The 20169-nt window shown below is 33.9% G+C and overlaps 1 long non-coding RNA gene across 1 annotated transcript in view; it reads left to right on the forward strand.

Moving 5' to 3' along the window:
* LOC137764810 (uncharacterized) overlaps positions 1-20169 on the forward strand; it is a 496427-nt gene that overhangs the window by 347870 nt on the left and 128388 nt on the right. The gene's annotated exons all lie outside the window — the stretch shown is intronic.

Raw genomic sequence — 20169 nt, forward strand, 5'->3', positions numbered from 1 at the left:
AAAATGACGACTTCAAGGAAGGGAATGCTGTAGAGTTGAAAAAGAAATCATGGTTGAGTTTCTACCTTTCATAGGCTTCAGAGACCCACAGTACCACCTCAATCACGTATGCCATCCAATTCCTCTACAAAATAGGTCAGGCAAATGCCCATCCTGCCAGATCACTTGGCCGAATTTCCAAGCTGTTGATTCCTCCCTCTATCCGCCGGCGGGTGCCAAGGTCACCGACTGCAGGTGGTGGCAGCTTCAACCTTTCTAGGGGCCTTAAGAGGAGGGGAAGGGGGGAGGGGGGAGAATTTTGCTGTGGTAGATTCATCAACAGCTCCCACCCCTGCGCCCTTCTCCTCTTCCTCCCCGTTAATATATGTTAGCCGTTTATCAAATATTTTCCTTCATCTACCAATAAAATTACAAGTTGTTTCTGTTTCTTTAATTCATTAGTGTAATGCAGTACATTAGATGATACCTTAAAACTCAATAATCCACATGTTCTTGGGGTAATATGCCCTAGGAATTAATTATTATTGTAATTTGAACTGATTTACTAGTATTTTTAAGGTTTTTTACATCAGTATTCACAAATGAGAAAATATATAAATTTCTCTTTTTTATATATCATTTTAAAGTTTATATATTACTGTAATGCTTTCTTAGTAGATTAAGGAAGTTATGGATTTTACTTTTAAAATTAAAAACAGTAATAAAAACTTTGCACTTGAACTAAAGAAAAAGTTGGGAACCAGGACGCAAGTTCAGGTTGGTCTCATGAAAGCCCATGATCTAACAACTAAATATGAATAACACAAATAATGAAAGTGTGAAATGAAATATTGGAAATACTGTAAGACAGCGTCAAAGGAGATAGTAACTAGACTTTAGACTACTTGAGCTTAAGTATTCTTTTTATTCATGTTTGTCACTCCGAGAAGTAACACTCACTAGGCACATAGCAGGAATTTCAGCAGTGTTGTAGGTGGAATTAATGATTAGATGGTTGGGTCAATAATTTAAAAAGGGATGTGTACATTGGGTGTCAGGAAAGACTTAATGAAACAGCAGATAGCACTTGATGTGAACCTAGTCAAGAAAATAATATTTTTGATACTTTACCATTGCTGGGTAGGAATTACTCATAGTAGAGAGAAAAGAATGTGTGAATGAATGGAAGCTGTATCGTCTAAGGGTATTCGGAGAATAAGTAGTAATCTAGATTGTTTTGTGTTTAGAATACCAGTGCAGTAGAAGCATCTTTCCAAAATCATCATTAACTTTTGAAATAATCAATATTTTAAAAAATCACAACACCTCACTTCCTTCAAAAGTCTTTGCTCAACTGTACACGTTCTCACTGAAATGATCATCCTATTAATCTTTGCAACACCCCCACTAAGCACCCCTAATCCTTCTTATCCTGTTCTCTCTCTCTATGTATATGTCATTTTTCCCCATAGCATTTAATCGCTTTTGAACCTCCTGTGTTGTTTACTTATTTCATCCATAATTTCCCACACCAGAATATAAGTTCCATGAGGGCTCTATTTTTCACTGGAGAACAAAATTATTTTTCGAGTGCCCAGAAGAGTACCTAGTACACAGTAGAGATTCAGAAAATATTTTGATGAATCCGCATTTAACAGATGAGGAAATTGACTCATAATACATTAGTTACCTGAGTTATCATACCTATGGTTGTCTCAGTCCTCATTTTTGTCATACACCAGAAACTGAGTTCCTTAATGCCTTTTGATACTACCTCTTTTTAAGAAAAGCTTCTTCAAGCTGTCTTTATTCCTAAGCCATAAATTGAACTCACTATCCTGACTATAGTTGTTTAGGTTTGAGTCAATGACCCATCAAAAAGAGGTCATCTATGGCTTAGCCAGAGGCCAATGATGTGCACAGATTAAGAAACAGATCACTGTATACTGGACGAAGAATTTTCAACCAATCAGATATATTCTCGTGAAATTTGCAGAAAAACCTTACTTAGAGTTTATTAGTAATGACAACAGAAGAAATCAATAAAGGAAAAGATATCTGAGTTGCCATCATGACAGATAGTTTGAATAAAGAACAAAATATGCCTGTTGCTGTTGCTGCTGTGAAGAGAGGACAATAAGATCACTTGTTATGTGTCTTGAAAAACTATCCACTTCACTGGGAGTCCAGGCTGATCCTCTTCCAGAATACTTTGCTATTCTTCCTTACATTTTTGTTTGTCCTCATAATAACCCACAATTGGCTTAGAAAACTGCCACATATTTTTGTTCTTTGTAACTGGAATGAGCCAAACAATCCGAAAAGTCTTTTCATATGTCATAGTTATTTAAGAAGATGCAAGGTCATCCCTTCCCACTATGTCTTTCTTTTGTCTTGTTCAGCTATTTCAAGAGTGAAATTAAAGTCTCTTTCAAAAGTCTTCTAGGAGGTATAAAATAGTTATGACATGTTCTCTTTATCTTGTAAATGAATTTAATCATTTTTTCATTCAACAAACAATGCATTTTCATTTTTACTTTTCTAAAGTCAATTCTACCACACTAAACCTTATCATTTTATGTGCATTATGCCACAAAATACAATTACTTATTCCTCTGTCTTAAGTGGCTGAGAAAAACACAAATGCATAGGCATGTAAAAACACGGGAAGGGGGAAGGGTAAGCTGGGACGAAGTGAGAGAGTGGCATGGACATATATACACTACCAAATGTAAAACAGATAGCTAGTGGGAAGCAGCTGCATAGCACAGGGAGATCAGCTCGGTGCTTTGTGACCACCTAGAGGGATGGAATGGGGGGATGGGAAGGAGACGCAAGAGGGAGGAGATATGGAGATATACGTATATGTATAGGTGATTCACTTTGTTATAAAGCAGAAACTAACACACCATTGTAAAGCAATTATACTCCAATAAGGATGTTTAAAAAAAAGAAATAAACTGTTACTGCCATTAGTGTCTATTTTTGCTGAAGAATATATTCTGTAATTTTTCACCATTGAAGTAAGTAATTGTGCTTACTTTCATTTATTATTTGACTAAATCTATCAGGGTTTGATTGTATATCCTTTAATCTTTATTCCAAGCATTTATCTATTTTCTGCATTGATTTTAGGACATTCACACTTGAGATCCTTATGTGTTATTGCATTGCTCCCTATTCTCCATTATGGACCTCACCACAATGGTACTAATATATTTCTTTGTTTGCATATCATTTTACCAACTCCAAATAGATTCTTAACATTTTCTTCTCAAATGATCATGTAAATTTTACCTTTTAAGAGTATAAATGAGGACAAGTTATTTATACTAAAAGAGAATTTTCAGAGGCATTATGTCACTTTGTTTTCTTCAGAAATTGTTTGTCTATTTTATTAAGGTAGAAATGCTAAATGCCTGAAAGTTGGAAAAAGAAAAAGTAATTGCAGTTTGTATCTTTACTAGTATTAATGTGGTGGTACTCATTTATATACAGCATGCAAAATTATTTTCCTGATTGCCTTCTCTTTGGGACACAATGCATGAAATCTCTTAATCATGTTAAAATTTAGACTAGACACTAGAGATGTGTTTGCAATTGCTATTTCCTCCATAGCATTAAGAGGAAAATGTTGGAAGATCTTCCACTTGCATGCCTGCCTAGTTTATGGTGATTTGCATTTACATTAATTCATTGTTGATGTTCCTATGACTTTTTCATTATTTCCATGAAGAGATTACTAAGAATAACACAAATGTTACCATCATCAATATTTCTAGAAAATTTGCTTCACTCTAGGAAGGCATTGGAAACCAAGGAGGGGAATACGTACAATAAAGAAGCATCTTTTGTTTTTCCTTGTAGAATAAGTCTCTACTGAGATATTTATTTGCTTGGTCTCCTGCACTTTTCTCTCTTCCTATTTCAGCAGGTAGTTAATGTCAGCGCTGCTCTGTTTTGTAGAAGGTCTATAGAGGCTAGCACAAAAGCTAAATTTGCATGAAGTTCTTTCTTAGCCCTTCAGCCCTTCCTCCCTTTCTCTCTTTCTTATTTCTTCCCTCTTCCTTCCTTCTTTCAATCCTTCAATAACTGAAGTTATTATGTTAAGGATCCTGAGGACCAAAGAGAGGAGAGGAGTAACTATGGGCCAGAAAGAGAGGTGGGGAAGATTTCTCCCAGATAGGTAAAACAAGGATAAGATTTTATCACTCTTTAATCCCACATATTGCTGATGCTTCCACGCTGTTATTTCAGTTCATAATTACATCGCAGATTAGCTTGTATTATCTACAGCATTTATTTGAAACTCTATTTCAAGATCCTTGAGTGCAAGTACTTTGTCTTACATGTTGTGAATCTTCACCTTTTAGTTCAATAGAATTTTCAGCAATGATGGAAATATTCTATAACAAATATGATAGCTACTAACCACAGGCGGCCATTGAGTATTTGAATTGTGACTAGTACAAATGACAAACTGATTTTTAAATCTTACTTGATTATTATTAATTCAAATTTAAATATCCACATGGGCTAATGGCTACCATATTGAACAGCACATATCTATACTGATCTTTTACATGTAATATTTTCTTAATAAATGGTCAGTGATAGTGATAAAATCACTCCTATTTTCATAGTTAAATACATCATTCTCTCATATTTTTCTTACATGGCATTGGTAGTGGTGTTCACTAAAAAAGAACTGTTAACATTTTATTTAAATTTGTAAATGAACTTATACTACTATGTCTGGGTTTCCCCTCATCTTATCTCTCACTTTTCAAAAAAATAAAACAAACAAGAAAAATAAATAATTTTTATGATTTTTTTCTGAAGAAAGATATTTAGAACAAATTGTTTAATATTTAATTATAGTATATATCATGTTTATTTGAAAATAATAATAAAATACTTCTTTACGTATTGGACATAAAATAGAACCTTGTAGAGAAAGCATAAGTTATGAGTTGTGGCTTTATGTCAATGCATTTCATTTGCATGTACTAATTAATTACTATTTTATATCATCAACATTTGGGACTGAAAGCCTTATTAACTAAAAGGAATTCTAATGTGAAACTAAATAATAAACAAATTTAATGATGGTCACAGATTTTTCTTCATGTTATTAAGGTTAATTGTAAAATTTATTAGATCCATTTGTAACTTTGATATGAGTAATATACACTCGTTTAGAATTGACATAAAATTTGAAATTTTGAATGGTGGTAAGTATAGTAAATGTTTAATAAAGCTTCTTTTCATAATATTTCAATAAATATAAATATCAAGTTCTGAAAATTCAAATCGACAATCTGGGAAAAATAACATTCCCATTACATATGTAATGATATAATTTCTCTTAGTTTTTAATTTTTCTGTTTTTTCTTAATATTATGTTTTATTAAATATACTGCATAAATGATAATAGGAAATTCAAACTTTACTTTTCAGATAAATTTATAATCTATGTATATTGATAAAATTATTCAATTAGTAATTTTTAATCTCAAAATACATACTTAAGTGTAAATTAAATTACATTTGAATGGAGAAAACTTCTTCTCCACTCCTGACGTTTTTTTCTTAGGATGAAATTTTCCCAGAACCCTGGGGTTTCTCCTACACCTGAAAGTATAATCACTTATCAATAGGTAAAATTGGGGAGAAAAACAAGACCTTCTGTGCTCTCTCTTTGCCTCTTTGCCTATTCCTTTGCAGCTGCCTGAATGCAGGGTGCTCTTTCCTCAATGGGCTTGTCCACTCTTTAGAATCTTGCCTTCCTCTAGCATTTCCTGAGGGTAGGTGGACAAGTCTGCATATTTATGTTATTCAATAATATATTAGTTTTTTTTAATTAAAGTATAATTGACTTGCAATGTTATATTAGTTTCAGGTGATTTGATATTTTATACATTACAAAATGATCACCACAATAAGTCCAGTAACCATCTGTCACCATACAAAGTTATTACAATATTATTGACTATATTCTCTATGCTGTATATTACATCTCCATGACTTATTTATTTTATAACTGGAAGTTTATATCCTTAATCTCCTTCACCTGTTTCACTCATTCCCCCACCTCTCTTCCCTCTGACAACTGCCAGTTTGTTCTATGTATCTATGAGTCTGTTTCTGTTTTGTTTTGTTTGTTCATTTGTTTTGATTTGTTTTTAGATTCCACAATAAGTGAAATCATATGGTATTTGTCTTTGTCTGACTTATTTCACCTAGCATAATATCCTCCAGGTCCATCCATGTTGTCTCAAATGGCAAGATTTCATTCTTTTGTATGGCTAATATTGCATTGTATAGTAGCATTGTATGATATTGTTTAATCTCCATGTGTTTGTGTTTTCTTGCAGTTTCTTTTTTCTTGAAGTTGATTTCTAGTCTATAATGTTGTCTCGGAACACTCTGACATACATCACAGCAATATTTTTTGGATCCGTCTCCTAAGTAAAGGAAATAAAAGCCAGAATAAATAAACTGGAACTATTGCATATTTTGGAGATTAATCCTTTGTCAGTTGCTTCATTTGCAAATATTTTCTCCCATTCTGAAGGTTGTCTTTTTACCTTGCTTATGGTTTCCTTTGCTGTGCAAAAGCTTTTAAGTTTAATTAGGTCTCATTTGCTTATTTTTGTTTTTATTATCATTACTCTAGGAGGTGGGTCAAAAAAGATCTTGCTGTGATTTATGTCAAAGAGTGTTCTGCCTAGGTTTTCCTCTAAGAGTTTTATAGTGTCTGGCCTTACATTTAGGTCTTTAATGCATTTTTAATGTATTTGTGTGTATGGTGTTAGGGAGTGTTCTAATTTCATTCTTTTACATGTAGCTGTCCAGTTTTGCCAGCACCACTTATTGAAGGGACTGTCTTTTTCCCATTGTGTATTCTTGCCTCCTTTGTCATAGATTAGGTGACTATAGGTGCGTGGGTGGAATAACTTTTTCTATCATCTCACTTTAAGTCAGTGTGTGTCTTTAGATTTGAAGTGAACTTCTTGTAGGCAGCATATGTATGAGTCTTGTTTTTGTATCCATTCAGCAACACTATGTCTTTTAATTGAAGCATTTAGTCTATTTATATTTAAAGTAATTATTCATATGTATGTACTTATTACCATTTTGTTAATTGTTTTAGGATTGTTTTCATAGTTCTTTTTTGTTTGTTTCTTCTTTTTTGCTCTGTTCCTTTGTGATTTGATGACCATCTTTAGCTTTATGTTTGGATACCTTTCTCTTTTTTGTGTATATATCTCATAGGTTTTTGGTTTGTGGTTACCCTGATGTTTATACGTAAGCATATGTAACTACATATATTTATGGCTATTTTAAGTTGATCTCAAGTTCAAACACATTCTAACAACCCTGTATTTTTACTACCCCCTTCCCCATGTTTAATGTTTTTGACATCATATTTTACATCTTTTTGTTTTGTGTGTCCTTTAACTACTTATTGCAGATATAGATGATTTTACTACTTTTGTTTTTTAACCTTCTTGCTAGCTTTATAAATGGTTGATCAACTACCTTTACTGTATGTTTGCTTTTATCAATGAAATTTTTCCTTTCATAATTTTCATATTTCTTGTTGTAGTCTTTTGTTTTCTGCTTAGAGAAGTCCCTTTAACATTATTTGTAAAGCTGGTTTAGTGGTACTGAGCTCTTTTGGCTTTTACTTCTCTGTAAAACTCTATATCTGTTCTTCAAATCTGAATCATGGCCTTGCTGAGTAACATACTCTTGGTTATATGTTTTTTTGTTGTTGTTGTTTTTGGTTTTTTTTAAATCATTTTGAATATATTGTACCACTACCTTTTGGCCTGCAAAGTTTCAGCTGAAGAGTCAGCTTGTAATCTTTTGTGAGTTCCTTCGTACATAAGTAGTTGTTTTCACTTGCTTCTTTTAAGATTCTCTCTTTATCTTTAATTTTTGCCATTTTAATTACAATATCTTGGCGTGAACCTCTTTGGGTTCATTTTGTTTGGAACTTTCTGTGCTTCCTGGATCTGGATGTCTGTTCCCCTTTCCAGGTGAGGAAAGTTTTCAGCTATTATTTCTTCAAATAAATTCTCTGCCCCTTTCTCTCTGTCTTCTCCTTCTGGGACTCCTATAATGTGAATGTTGGTACACCTGATGTTGTTTCAGAGGTATCTTAAAGTATCCACATTTTTTAAGTTTTTTTTTTTTCTCTTTTTTGTTTAGCTTGGGTGATTTCCACTACTCTGTCTTCCAGTTCATTGATCTCTTCTGTCCTTTGAGTTAATTTTTCATTTCAGTTATTGTACTCTTTGGCTCTGTTTGCTTCTTCTTTACATTTCTAACTCTTTGTTAAACTTCTCACCATGTTCATCCATTTCTTTGCTGAGTTTGTTGAACATCCTTAGAGTCATTACCTTGAACTCTATTGGGTAGACTGCTTATCTCCTCCTCACTTAGTTTTTCTTCTGGGCTATTGTCTTGTCCCTTCATCTCCTCACTTTACCTAGTTCTATGTGTTTATTTCTATATATTAGGTAGTTTGGTTACATTTCCTGATCTTGGAGAAATAACCTTATGTAAGAGATGCCGTAAGAAAGGCCCAGCAATACACAGCACCCCCTGTCACCAGAGCTATATGTTTTAGGAGTGCCCCTTTTGTGGGCTAAGTGGGCCTTTCCTGTGTGGCAGGGCTGACTACTGTGAGTATGCTGGTAGGTAGGGCTGGCCTCTGGCCTGATTGGCTGTGAGGCCCTGCCTTGTGCAGTGGCTGCTAGCCTGCCTTTTTGTGGTGCTGGGTCCTGGCATGACTGGATGTGGACCCCTGGGGTGCCTGGGACTGAGGCTGATCATTTGTTTCCTGAGATATAAGGAAGAGGAAGGAGACATGGGTGCTTAAAGACCGATTGATAGATGTGAGCAATCAACTTAGAAATACTGAATAGCTATGGACTAGATACCAGAGATGATTTGGGAGGAAAACCCTGAAGAATATAATGACATAGATGAAGTTTTCCTTTGTTGAGGAAGATTCTTAGTCCATATGTGTACTTTAGGTACATTTTATTGTGCTCATCCTTTCTCTTTGTTATCTTTGAATGCTTCCTCTTTATTATTGCAAAGGAAAAGTCTCAGAGAGATTTAAAAATTATTGAGCATTTTATTACATTGAAGCAGATAATAAAAAAATGTTTGAGGCTGTCAGGCATTAGAAAAGTCTTGGAGGCATCTTTCCTGCCTTTACCAATAGTTATTTTACTATTTTGATCATTTTCTTAAATCCTTAAAATGTGTAATTAAGTCATGAGATCAGTTGAAGACAACTCATATCCATAATCCACAAGAATAGCCAGCAAGAAGGAGGATCTGATTCTAAATATGGGACCATGAGTGTGTGTGTGTGTGTGTGTGTGTGTGTGTGTGTAACATATTTCTCTATAAATTTTTCTAAGGTGAGTGGATAGAATCCCTCCCAATGAAACAGAAATCATTCTTGGTATTTTCCAGAAAGAATTCATTTCACAGTTGCACAAAGGTAGAAGCATATTTTGACAAAAACCATTAGAGAATGTACTTACACTTCTGGAACTTAGGACAGTCATTGTAACAATTTATGTCAAACAGGTATAGAAATAGTTAAAATAACAGGGAGATAATGAATTCTATGAATGAAGCTAAGGTCAAATACACATTCTGTGCACAAATACTCTCTATAGATCTTTTGTCATTCATGAATGAGTAAACATTAGAACAGATTGATCCTTCAAACAATACTGAAGAACAAAAAAAGGAACAGTGGGAAAGAAAACACCAACTCAATTAATATTCAGAAAAACAGAAAATTGTTGGCACATTAGTCAAAAGATGAAAAAGAAAACCTTTTAGAAGACGTGTCTGACATTCCTGGGACAAGCATATAATTTATTACATCAAGTGACACTTTTGAGAAGCAAACGGGGCATTATCAGTAATTACACCAGGACAACATCCAGAAACCAAAACTGTACTGTGCAAACCAATACGTATGGTCACCCTAACAATAGAATATAAGAAAATGTGTATGTATGTAACACAGACAAGATAATGGAATAAGAAGAGAAGAATAAGTAGTAAAAATAAGAAGCTAAGATTTTTTAAAAGGATGGAGTGACATAGAAAAGAATTGCAAAGAACCTTTAGTGGTAACTGTAGTGTAGGGGAGAGAAAAGTTGCCAACCCTCTTAGGGTCCCTGGTTGGGTCTGAAAATTAAACTGACAAAGACAGATTAACAAGAGAAAAGTATTCAAATTTATTTAATGTCAGTTTTACATGATATTGGAGGCTTCATAAGGAAATAAAGACCCAAAGAAAGAGACTTGTATATTTTCATGCCAGGGTTGATCAAGAGTGGACAGTTGTGGAGAAATATGATAAGTTAAGGAGTGTGAGGTAATTGTAATGAGCTGGGGGAACTTAGCAAGGCCTGTTTGTTAGGATTCTTCTTGGTGTCCCTTTGTTTTAGGAGATAAGGATGCTTTTGTCCTTTGGGTAGGTGGAGGGCACTTCTCACATGAGGATTTTATGACCTGCTTCAGAGAAGAAGGGCTAGGGGGTAGGAGGTCAGAGTGATCTTCCTGCTTCTGCCATTTCCCCAAACTCCTTCAGCTTAAAATATTCAATATATGAAGGTGCTGTATTTTGGCGTAGCATGTCCTGAACCCCATTAGTAAAACTGAAGTCTCTACAGGAGAGGTTAAGAGCAAAAGTGACATTGATAAAAACTGATTCAGGGCTTCCCTGGTGGCGCAGTGGTTGGGAGTCCGCCTGTCAACGCAGGGGACACGGGTTTGAGCCCTGGTCTGGGAGGATCCCACATGCCGTGGAGCAACTAAGTCCGTGAGCCACAACTACTGAGCCTGTGCTCTAGAGCCCACAAGCCACAACTACTGAGCCCGTGCAGCAAAGAAGACCCAACGCAGCCAAAAATAAATAAATTGAAAAAAAAAAAAAAAAAGATTCCGACTCAAAATATCTATTAAAAAAAAAAAAACCAAAAAAACTGATTCAGTGTTATGGAGTAAAAATCTGAATAACATTCCCAGCATGCTGATCAGAGGGAGCAAGTAATGAACATGATGGTACGTTATCTGAGGAATGTGGAGAAATGATAATGAAGATTAAACCTTAGTTATTCATGAGAAAGAAACAGGAATGTGGATAAAAACATTAATTCAAAAGTACTTAAAGAAAACTTTCTGCAGAAAAGAAATGAATTTGAGTATGAATAGTGAAAGGGCTTCTCTGGGGTGCAAGGAAGATTAAAAGAGATTCATAACAATTCAAACTCTGTCTTTCCTTATCTGATTATTAAATGGATGGAAAAAGTATTATACAATTTTTGGATGACTTTTTAAAACTAAAACATAAAACAAAAATTAGAAAAAAAAAACTCACTTAAGAAGTAAAAATATTAAGCTGGCCTCCAGATTCTCAGCATCACTAACACTCAAATAAGAATGAAGCAAAAGAAAAATGAACATGAAGAGGAAAAGTTTTATCCAAATATTAATAAAAGGATACTTTATTATTCAAAGACTCAGAAAATATACTTTTGTATGACTCTTAAAATGTCACTTCAGTATGTATCTTGGCTTCTCTTGTAATGAATCACAAATCAGAGCTAAAGATAGGGAAAATTCCATATCCATCATGTGCAAAAAGCTGTGGTGGAAGCAAAGATAAAAACAAAGACATTGCTTTTGAGGTATTTTATGCTCTATCCAGAGCAAGCTATATGTAGTCAATTAAGGACAAAAATAGCACTATAGTAAGTGACATAATTGTGTGACTTAGAATGTGGCAATGTGTAATGCGTAATATAGGAAGCAGGAAAGTCTCTACTGAGTTAATGGCAGATATGCTGGACCCTAAAAATTTTTTTTCAAGTTTAAAAAGTTGGAGAGGTTATTCTGAAGAAAGAATATACGAAGAAAATGTGCAAAAACTTTTGGGAGGCTCGGGAAAAGCACTAAACCTTTAAATATACAAAAGAGTAAATTGTTATATAAAATAATTTAGGATCATGTAATGGTGGCGTTGAGTGCTATTCTTTTTTGTTAGCAATGGGGAGCCAGTGGATAAATCCGATGAACGTGTTAATGATATATTGAGAGATTAGCTGTTAGAAAACTGGCAGCTCTGTTGACAATGTATTGTAGATCTCTAGAGAAGAGATCATAAAAAAACTGAACTAAAGCACTCCCAAAGGAAATAAAAAGAGAGACTATATTGCAGAAGGATGATAGAGGCATAATTGACAAGACTTGGTGATTCATTGGTTGTAGAGATGAATGACCATGACATTTATATGCTATCAGTAACATGCTATCAGTAAATAAAATAAATATCTAACACTTAGGCAGATACAATTCAAAGAGCTTTATCAACATCATCCCAGTTAATCTTCATGGAAACTAAGAATAAAGATGTTATTGTTATTAGAACTATTTTATAGATGAGGAAACTGAGTTAGAGAGGTTAGGAAGCTTGGTAGAGGTCACATAGGAGGGCTACACCATGGCTTTGAATCCAGGCAGTCTGACTCCAGAGCCTATATTCATCATCACTTCATTCAACAAATTCTCATTTGAAAGAATTTTAAATGACCAAGCTAATTTCAAATCAAAGTAATATCCAAGTAGGATATGTGAATCAGGTGTACATCAGGGCTCATTAGCAGTCTCAGAGCTCATTGTGCGATATGGGTGAAATTAGTATACGTATGATATTTGGATTATGTAAATACATAATGCTATCCAGAAGACAATACTATTTAGGCAGAGTGTGAATATCAGATTGAAGTGTTGCCAGTCTCTTCAGTTAATTTTCGATGCACCTTAAAGTAATGATGGTATTTTTAGATTTCTATTTAGACTTTCCAAATTTGTAAAATGTTTATTTTAGAAAGGATTAGGTAATAAATGGTTGTTTAGAGGAAAATTTTTCTGTAAAATGAATAATTTAACATCTTACTATTGAGGACATCTTCAAAGAGATGTGAAGGCAGTACTTAGACTTTATAAATATTATCTTACTAGTCCTTCTGTCACCTGCAGCTAGGAGTTCTATGTCATAATAGCTTATAGAATATAACCTATTTGCTACATAAGAATAACAAATTGACTGTAAAATATGTATATCTATCTAGCTAGCTATCACACATGCTTTTATTATTGCTTACAATTTATAATTTAGAAAATCATACTCATTAAGTGCATTTTTATATTAATATTCACTAAAAGACTCTTGCTGCATATTTGTACCCTTAGTGAACATGGAGTGTAGTGGAGGTTACCGAAAAAGGAGCAAAAAATAGTGCCGGATTCTTGGTTATGGGCTGCACTTTGAGATCCATGCCTAAAAAGTTTTGATTGTAGTGGTGGAGTTGCCTGGGGTGGTGGATCAGGGGAAAGAGAGCAGTTATCACCAGCTTTTCTTTTTCCACAACACACCCTACTTATTTAATCCACTCTCCAGCCCTCTTTTATTTCAAGTAATGTTAATTAGAGTTCAACTTTAACATGTTATGATATCAATTCACGGATCCTTAAATTAAAAGAAATATTGAGGTTTTTTTGAAGTTTTAAATTATAACTATGTTTTGTATGCATTGATGATTTCTCATTTCACCCATCACATTAAGATAATTCTTCAGAGATTCTGAGTAGGGAAAAACACATCATGCAGAAAATAAAATATGTTAACTTAAAAAATTAAAAAGCACATTTTTAAGACACCTAAAATTTTTCTTTTTTGATAAAATGTGATATTTTAGCACTACAAAGCATAAAAGCAATATTAAAGTGGAGGAAATAAATAATAACTGAATCCAAAACAAAATAACATTTGTTCTGATTGATATCACAAAAATGTAATTTTAGTGGAGATCTCACTTGATCATATACTGCAAGAAAGAATAGAATTCTTGTTTTAATCAACTGATAAAATGTGTCCAGAAATTATATGCTCTACTGGAGAATTGGAAAGCTAACCTAGGCAGAATTGGAAAGCTAACTTTCTACTCTAAATTTATGCTTCGAATTATATTGTGTTTGTAATTATATACTTTTTTCCCCTCATTTAATTTGACTTTAATTTCTGCCTATGTTAGAAGGACACCCTATATTGAGGTCAGGACTTTCACTGTTACTGTCTGCAGAAGAGATATTTGGGTGGGGACAGCAAATTTATTGCAGTGGCTAATATACTGCTTGTTAGAGCCTATCTAAAACAAATATCTCTCTGATAGCTGAAACCTCTTAAAGGCAGGTGGCAGAAAATTAGCAGATCATTTTCTTCTTATAGTAAAGTTTGATGATAAATGTCCTTTGTACAGAGGTACTGAGACTAAAATAGCCTTGAACTTTAAAGTGTCAAGGTGAATAATGCTTATGTGATAAAAGTTAAAATAGTTCTATAGCACACTAGTTAATTAGGAGATAGACAAGACTAATTTTATAAGTTACTATGGTAGGAATTAAATTTACCATTGCCCTACACTCCCTTTAGTGGCTTTGGTTTACAGCTAATTCCTTGACCCTTTGGTAACTGGTGTTCCATTGCTGTAAAGCCTTATAATCACTGTTAAATGTTAACTGACAAAGACTTAAAATGTAATCTTTAAATTGGAGTTTACATGCTTAAGAGCCATTTTGAAAACCAAAATATTATGGTTCTAAGAATTGATCATGCTGGAATTTAGATCCTAACAAAGAGGAAGGAGATAAGAAATCCTGTAGGCTCTGGCTCTGCATTTGTGTTTTGTTAAAGAAAGATAATTTTTATTTATGCCAATGACAACTATATTTAACCATTAGAGTGCCAGATTAATAGTCTTACGAGTTAATGCTATTACCTTATAGAATACAGTTTTGTTGAATTATTTTTTTTTCTTTTTTCCTCCTCCTATTATCTCTACATTTTTGTCAGTAAATTATAGTGTATGACTATTTATACAGAGGAGCTCATGCATAAAATATAATTGCAGTTATTAAATAATAGATTTTCCTCGTATAGTTTTCTCAGTCATTTTAAATGGCAAAAAAGTTTGCTCAAAACTTTAAAATTCAAAGAAAGTATTTAAAATACAAAAAAGGAATAAAGCAACACATATTTTTAGATTTATACATTATAAAGTACAAAGATTATTTTACAAACATATTTTACATATAAAGATAAAACTTTAGATTCAAGTAAAGCATTTTGCTATTTATTAAAAGTGGACCCCCCAGCTAAAATGAAATATCGATAATAGGGACTGAATTTAACCTTCTACCTAAAACAAATGAGTAGAACAACAACAACAATAAAACTAATGAAGTGATTCCTATGATACTATAGCTTATAGGTTCGAGAGAATTTTAGCCAGTGACACAAGAAGGGAGAAATCAGACAGAGCCTGGTGGACTCACTGAGTTGAGGAGACAGAGTTGAGAGTCTAGGGAGACCAAAGCAGCTACAGTTCACAAGACAGAGCACTGGAAAGGAGAGTGTTGTTCAAAGCTATAATTCTGGAGATGTGCAGAAAGTTCCCCTGGACAATTCAGTTGAGTACTGATCAGCATGTGCATGTGAGAAAACTGCTCAAGGATGGGGAAAGATCAACCTCAAAGGTTTAGAGGTAACATGCCTAGTGTTCACTGAGGGCTGAGAACAAAGTTTGTTTCCACAGAGAGACTGGAAATGGGGCATTTTGCAGAGTGCACAGTCTCAGAAAAAAAAAAGTCTCAGTCTCAGAGAAAAATGAGCTTTAGACTGAGTACTGTTCCAGTTCTATCAAACAAATCTTAAAAACAAGGACGCTCCCTTCCACCCTTGCCACCAAATTGTTTCCATCTGCATGCCAGAAAAAATATCTCAAGGATATTTATAGAAAAACATAAATACCCTGCACCAAAGAAGCTAAAATTCATAATGTCTGGCATTCAGTGAAAACTTGCCAGTCATGCAAAGAAGCAAGAAAATACAACCCATAATGAGAAGAAAAATTAATCAATTGAAACTGACTTAGAACTGACACAGATATTAGACTTATCAGCCAAAGTCATTAAAACCATTTTAACTGTATTTCATATGTTCACAAAGTTAGACAGAGAAAACAATTTATACTTATAAATTGTATGCAGTAATTAGTGGAAAATTTATAGCACTAAACACCTGTATTAGAAAAGATGATAGTTCTCAAATCAATGCCCACAGTGTCTACCTTGAGAAAATAGAAAAAGAATAGCAAATTAAACCCAAAGTAAATAGAAGAAAATAATAATGATCAGTGTGAAAATAAGTGAAATAGAAAAGCAATAGAGAAAATCAGTAAAACAAAGACAGATTTTTAAAAGGTCAGTAAAATTTATTAACCTCTAGCCAGAGGTTATTTCTATTTCTTTGGGCATAAATTCTTCCATCTTTCAGGTTTATTTAATGAGTTTATTACCATTAGTTTTCTTTATACATGTGTAAATGGGATTTGAAGGAGTTTTCATTTTCTTTCATCCCTTTTCTGTTTTGTGGTTCCATGATTATCTCATCCAGAGACCTCCAGATTTCAGAGACAGTATTATATCAGCAGCTCAGACTTTCACTCCATGATGATATTGCCTTCTAATCCCCTCCACCTCACATAAACAACAGCACACTTTCCAGTTCCCAGTTAATGCTCCATTCCAAGAAAACCCTACGTCAGTAGTTGGTAGTTATTTTCTATATTCATTAATGAGAGGGTGAACAGGATCCTAGTTTCAGTCTTCAATTAGGGAAGTTGGTTATACTTCTTCATTTCACGTGAAGTGTAATCAGTTTCATTTCCACATAGGAGTAAAATTCTGTGTCTACACTGCTTGCTTTTGGGCTCTGGACCCTTCTGTTACAGCCTTACCTCCTAAGTCACTGCTCAACAATGTGAGTTCCCTATTTTATTTCTGATCCAGAGGGAATTTTTTCTTTGTGTTAGAATGTAGCCATATAGTCTTAATATATTTTAAAATATTTTATTTATAATTTCTTTCTGTTTGGAGCAGATAAAAGTGATTACAAACTGCATGCCATATTAATAAGCATTTCTTTATCAGCCATGTTGTTTCCTAGATTACAGTCAGCATGATTTTAGCAACCCTCTTTTTTCCCCCAGCTTTATTTAGACATACTTCACAAATAAAAATTGTATATATTTAAGATGTACAATGTGATGTTTTGATATATGTATACATTATGAAATGATTACCATGATTTAGTTTTAGCAAACCTTTTTTATCATAAGACTTTTGACTGGAGAATGATCTCAGAGTAATTTTATTCAGTTAAATATATCTACTTTCTATGTTGTTAGCTGCACAGCTTTCTGGCTGCAAAGTGTTAGCTTGGTTAAGACAATAGGCTTTGAAGTCAGTTCTGGTTTTTAGTCCTGGTGGTACCACGTATTAGTGATCTGATATTTGACAAGTTAATTAGACCTTTTTCAAGCCTCAGTTTCCTCATGTGTAAAGTGGGAATGACAAAATTATCTCTCTTACAGGATTCAGAGAGTTCAAAACCAAACGTATAGTACTTAACACAGTGCCTGGCACATAGCAAACACTGGATACACGGTGTTCAGTACCACTTTTACTGCTGTTGCTGTTGTTATTCTCAGGCTGAGACCAAAATGCCTTCATTCCACCTTTTTGTTTTTGGCAATTGTTTCTTCAGTTCCCCACCTGCTGGTTTTTTCTTGTATTTTTTGTTTATTAGTTTGGTAATATTAATCTGGTTATGAGATGAATATATTCAAAACTCTATATTTCAAAGTATTTTCTTTTTAAGGAAGAAGGACTAATCATTTAATACACAATAATTTTTTAAGACAAGGGATATTTATGCATAAATCAAATTATGCTTTGGTCATAGGGAACATACATCATAGAAATAAATATTGGTGTATACATGTCACACAGTTAATATTACATGGAGGGCCACGGTTGGTTTAGAGAATAGTACACACCAAATGCCATATACACAGTGGACTTGTAAATACTCATTTAATAAATGTTATTACTATAGTCTTCCCTGAGATTTTTATTTTTTTTTAATTTGGTGAGCAAAGAGATGAAACATGTAATTACTGGAAAAATATATTCCCAGGGATAGAAAGACAGCAGTAATACAAGTTTAAATCTTGAATCTTTAAAAACCACACAAAAATTATAACATCACAGGCATATTTGGTTTGCTTTTAGCTATTCAATTGCAGAGTTATTGCAGGATTGATGTTTGCATTCTGATTTTATTACAAAAAGTACACATATAATTAAATGCCCTAACACCCTTTATGAAGGACAAATTTTAGTGCCTATGACTGTAATAGTATCCTGTTATTACACAATCTCATGCAATGCAGTAAAATTGTGTTGTTATACAAAAACTCTATAAAGTAGAACACACACACACATACAGCTATAAACTCTACCTTTAGGTTGAATTTTAATATTGTGCTTTTCAGATTAGCATTAGGAAGAGATTCTACTAATATTGATATTCTATTTTATTTCCCATTTTAAAAGCAGTCACTATTTGGTGAGTTTTTCATCTTAAACTGAATTCTGTCATTATTCTGCACTAATAATGATATATTCCTTTACTTTATGAGACCTCACTCAGAGATAAGACAGTACCTTTTCTTAAAAACTGAAAAAAAGGGACTTCCCTGGTGGCACAGTGGTTAAGACTCCGTGCTCCCAATGCAGGGGGCCAGGGTTCGATCCCTGGTCAGGGAACTAGATCCCACATGCATGCAGCAGCTGTGAGTTCACATGCCACAGCTGAGGAGCCCGAGTGCTGCAACTAAGGAGCTGGCGAGCCGCAACTAAGGAGCCTGCCTGCTGCAACTAAGACCCGGTGCAACCAAATAAATAAATAAATATTTTTTTAAAGAACTGAAAAAAATGTATCTCTACACTTTCTTATAAATCATACAAACTATATATTTTTGCATTTAGATTTGTAAGTGGGAAGAAAGTACTTTAAGAAGCATATTTTATAAGTTCTTATGCTTGCTGCTATTAAAGCATACACTTGTCACTATTTAAAAACTTGATTTTAATAGTTGTATTTTTTTAATAGTGAGTAAGACACTTTAAGTCAAGTTAATCTCAGTTTTAGTGAAACAATGACCTTTGAGTTTATAGACAACATCTGGAGGAAACAGCTGGATAAAAGATCAGGTGTTTTTTTCAAGTAGAAGTGCAACATGGTGTTCCTGTGGTACTGTTTAGAGATTTTTCAATTCTCACATCATGTAGCACACAGTGGTGCTATTAATTAGAAACTGATGGAAAGTCAGAAATAAATCCTATGTCAAGCAGGATGTCTTACATGGAGGAGATTCGAAAGTCATGCAACTTTCTGAAATTGAAATGTTCAGGGTAACAGCAAGGATAACAGACTCCCTACTGCCAAGTCAATATTTTCCAACTGCTAAATGTTAATTTCTCTAATATTTGGCTTCTCTTTTAAATGCATAACATTAAAATGGACTTTCCTAGTCTTTAAAAAAAATTAGTGATACAAAAAAGGTATTAAATTGTTCAGGTTCCATTGTATATGCCTTATAAAATAATTTCAAATATTGCTATTATTGCAAACATACTAGCTACAAAATTAATATCTTTTTCTCTCACTACAGTGCATTTACCTTTTCCTTGGTCCCTAGTGATGATTATGTTACTGACCGTAACTCATATATAGGTCATAAACCTCAAATATCGTCTTTGGCAGGTAGACTGGACTTTGCCTAGAACATCTAACAGGGTCTGTTCTCTTAACACCTAATATAGTAGATAGTTTCTAGTGTCAGTTTCTTATCTATTTCATTTGTAACATACCTGGCTATGTCAAGTCTGACTCACCATTAAAAATAATACAGTTCATTGCTACTCAATGTGTAGTCTGTGGACCAGGAGACTGGACATCACCGGAAAGCTTCTTAGAAATGCAGGATCGCAGACCCTAGGCCAGACCTACTGCATCAGAATCTGCAGTTTTGTAAGATGTCTGGGTAATTTGCACGTTAAAAGTTGAGAAGCCCTGCGTTGGAGCAATGGTTCTCTACCATGCTGCATATCAACATGCTTGTGTTGCTCTAAATACTCTTACCTGAACCCCATCCCACTGAAATGGAACATTTG

Source organism: Eschrichtius robustus, chromosome 5 (assembly GCF_028021215.1).
Source record: "Eschrichtius robustus isolate mEscRob2 chromosome 5, mEscRob2.pri, whole genome shotgun sequence".
Lineage (NCBI taxonomy): Eukaryota > Metazoa > Chordata > Mammalia > Artiodactyla > Eschrichtiidae > Eschrichtius > Eschrichtius robustus.